The following is a 4,082-nucleotide window of genomic DNA, read 5'->3' on the forward strand; positions in this document are numbered from 1 at the left end:
CAATTAAAAGTGTTGAGATTAAACTGGAGTTTGAGTTTATTATAGTTTACCATTAAACTTTGTATTGTATGTGAGGTTAATAGTTTTTTTTTAACAGCGTATTCATCCTAGAAATGTAATTACAGTCATGCTCACAATCAGAAACAGAAACATAATATTATCAGAAAATCAAGAGTTAAAACATGCCCCTAAATCTTAACTATAGAGAAACTGGAGTGGGGCTGTCCTCAGAAACTTTTTTTGTACAAACTGAAGAAGGTATAACTTTTCAGTTCAAGAAAAAACTTTTCATCCCTGAGACCATAGATGAGAGGACTCAGGCATCTTGGAGCAAGACCAAATATTACATAGTTAAAGTATTTGACTTGAATAAACAATATTAAATCAATCTGAAGTATTGCACTTTCTACTGAAGGGCACCATAGCTGAATGAGACAAAGCACCAACTGAAAACCATGAAGAATCACTGTTCTGAGCCCTTTACTTGTTGACTTTTTATTCTCTCCTGATGCAACTTTGGCCACTTTCATTATTTTAACATAGCAGAAAACAATTGTGATGATCATGATCAAGAAGTAAAACTGATTTATAGCTGACATAAGATGATCCTGCCATTTGTGAACTAAGAACATCTCCATAGAGCATAATATGAATTGTGAGTAGAAGCTAAGGGAGACTGATGCAAATAAAGTGGAGAGAATAACAATGCAGGGCACAGAGCTGAGGCCATGAATGATGAGGATGCAATGGAAAGTGTTACGTGTGGAGCACAGCTCTCCGTGGCGCAGGGGCATACAAATGGCCACATAGCGCTCCAGGGTCATTGCTGTCAGAGTAACTGAGGTGACTGTATAGAATATATATAGCATGAAACAGATAACGATGCACAGCCCAACTTGCATTGTGAAGCCAAAATAGGTCATGATGAGCAGAATATCAGTCCAGTAATAATATCATGCTGTCAGACAGTAATGTAAGAGCAAATAAGATGTAACGTGTAGTTGTATAGAAACACTCCTTTTTAAAAAAGGTCATGATGAGCAATGAGTTAATGCAAAGAAAAATCATCACCAGGACCTGCACAATAATGACCCGGTCGTTGATTTGTCGCAAAGACTCACCACCAACCAGTGAACTGTTGTCTGCCATATATCTTCTCAGCAAACACAAGTGTCATTCTGTAATACACCTGTCAATAGAAAATTAGATTTTTGTTACAAAATGATAAAAGTTAAGTCCAGTGTTGAGCTTCTCTGAAGTGATAAGATGCTGGTTTAAATACAGCTGTTCATCTCTCTCTCTCTGTGTTGTCTCAGAGACTAATGTCTTCTGCTGAGCTGCATGCAGCCTTCTGAGATAGAGCTGTGCATGATCATTTTAAAGGGTAGAATATCTGAAAATATCAACAACACTGTCGTCATCATCACTCACTGCTCGCTGCCCTCATTGGCTCATCTGTTGTTCATGGTGCAGAGACTGTGAAGTGACCTCAAGGAGTCATAGTAACAGGGAGAGTTTTTACCAAAGGCCCAGTGTTGTATTGTTTTAAACGTCTCAGTGCTTGTCTCAGTAAAATGGTTGAAAGTGAATGTAGCACAAAATTCTTAACAGAGATTTCCTGTGGACCCTGCCATTGGCATGTAATGGTTGGAAAAGCCCAACTGGAATTAAAACTGCAAGTGTTGTATTGTCTTATTGTAAATGTACAAAGTATACTGCTTCTTTAAGATGTTCTATTGCAGAAACAATTCGATGAATATTAATTTCTGATTACATCAGTGTCACATTAATTTTTAAGTAATTCAGAAAAAAAACACATTCAGTACATTTGCTCTTCATAGCATTAGAGCTGCTCAGTTTTCTCATTCTTGTGTCTTGATAGTTTATAGTTTTTAGTTTAAACTACTGCAAACAACAGGTGTAAATATTAATAATATTAAATGATATTGGAATCATGGAAACAAGATTTAGCAAAAATCAAAATAAAATCTGTTTACCTTATTTTCCAAAATTTCTGCTGACTGGGTGACGTGGGCAAGATGTGCATACAGGAATGTTCTTCTGAGAATTAGTAAAAATGCTTTAATTAATTGTGACTGTGTATTGTCAAAGTGGAGAGGTTTTCTACATTTGTTTTTCTCAATGCACTGCAAGTTGTAGTGACTGTGGACTAGTATATGGCTAAATAGCAGAATGTTCTGGACTGGCCAACTCTGCCACTGGACTTCAGTTCAACTGACTATGTACTTCACCCATAAATGACCAGATTGAAGACAAAATGCACTGGAACAAGCACAAAGTTAAGATAGCTGCAGTACAGGCCTAGCAGAACATTAGGGAAGATCACAAGAGTCTGCTAATATTTGTGGGTCGATGACTTAATATCGTCATATACTGTAACAAATCTGTAATCAAAGATTTGTCAAATCCATTTTGGGCCTGACAATGGCTAACAATTGCCATAATTCTCATATGGTTTATCTTGTGTGGAGGTGAAAACCCTTAAACCTAAAACTTGGCACTTAATATTTAATTTAATGACATACCCAACATCAGTGTTGTCTATGGCAGATATTCAGCTGTATTACATACATACAGTTTACATAATCAGAACAGGTGGAGTGTGGCATATTGTGTATACAATGTAACTTGGGGTACCAAGTGTCAATTTTTATGCCTCAGACTCGCTACAGTCATTTTCATGCCTTGCAATCTGAATGTAGAAAAGCACCTTCATTTTAATGTCATAATGTTGCTTGAGAAAATGTCGAAAGTGCTTTCTTTGGTATTATCTAACATGTGTTCTTCACTTCTGTCTGTGCTTGTTCTGTTCATGTTTAAGATATTCTTGGCAACAGCCTCAGGACATTTGATTGTGCTGTCTTATAGACACATTTCATGGCAAGAAGGTGATTGACTGCAACTCAAATGAGTTTGCACTTGTTTCTTTCCACAGACATGCAGAAAAGGTGGATTGGTGACTGTGTGTGCTCCTACAACATTACCAGATTCAAGATGGACTGTTAAAAAAGATGATCGAAAACAATGCAGCAGAGATTTTGCCTTTCATGTTCAATTATTTATTCACATTATTCTTCCTTGTCTGAAAGCACCTCAGCAGGTATATACTAGCTCAACTATATTTTTCTCATCAACAAAATTATGTATTGCATAATGGGAATCATAGTCATGTGCACACTATTTTTTGTTCCTCATTTAGAAAAATTCACACAGAATTCAGACACTCAAGTAAAATAGCAAGTCCTCCAACCTAAATGACGGTATGGGTCGTTTGTTCCTTCCCCCTAATACAACCAATAGGCGCATCTCCTGAAATAGCGCCCCGTTGCTGTGGCAGTTGTACCTGACCTTTGTTGTCATAGTTACAATAATAAGCACGCAATTAAGGTTGTGGAATGGCCACGGTTTCAGACAGGGCTCAAACAGCAGTCTCCCTTGTCAAAGCACTGTGTTTTGTTGAGCTATCCATCCACCCCAACGTCCTCCTGATGCAGACTTTGTTGCTACTTATAATACATGACTTGACTTTTCCCTTTGCTTCTGTCATCATTACTATGATCACTGGAGGTCATCTAACAATGAAACATAATCACTATATATGATAAACTGCTTGTGACCTATCAGCTTGTCTTGGTAAAATGGTTGAAAGTGAATGTAGTGCACAAAATAGTTAATAGAGATCTACCGTGGACCCAGGCATTGGCATGTCATGGTTGGAAAAGCATAAGTGGAATTAATAACGTTAATAATATACAGTATGTAATGCAGCATTTATTATTGTTAATAGTAAAACCTGTGATTTTCTGACTATGATAAATGACAATGGATGGATAAATAGGCAACATGAGGCTGTTTAATTTCACTTGGTGAGAGACATATCTGAAAATATCATCAAATGACTACACTATTGTCATCATCACTCACTGCTCGCTGCCCTCATTGGCTCATCTGTTGTTCATGGTGCAGAGACTGTGAAGTGACCTCAAGGAGTCATAGTAACAGGGAGAGTTTTTACCAAAGGCCAAAATGCATAAGTGCCGTATTGTCTTATTGTAAATGTA

The 4,082-nt window shown here is 37.2% G+C and overlaps 1 pseudogene; it reads right to left on the bottom strand.

Moving 5' to 3' along the window:
- Positions 1-227: 227 nt before the first annotated feature.
- On the bottom strand, positions 228-1,149 carry LOC108880239 (odorant receptor 131-2-like; annotated as a pseudogene).
- Between the last annotated feature and the right edge of the window lie 2,933 nt (positions 1,150-4,082).

Source organism: Lates calcarifer, unplaced genomic scaffold, assembly GCF_001640805.2.
Source record: "Lates calcarifer isolate ASB-BC8 unplaced genomic scaffold, TLL_Latcal_v3 _unitig_877_quiver_1557, whole genome shotgun sequence".
In the NCBI taxonomy this organism is placed as follows: Eukaryota; Metazoa; Chordata; class Actinopteri; family Centropomidae; genus Lates; species Lates calcarifer.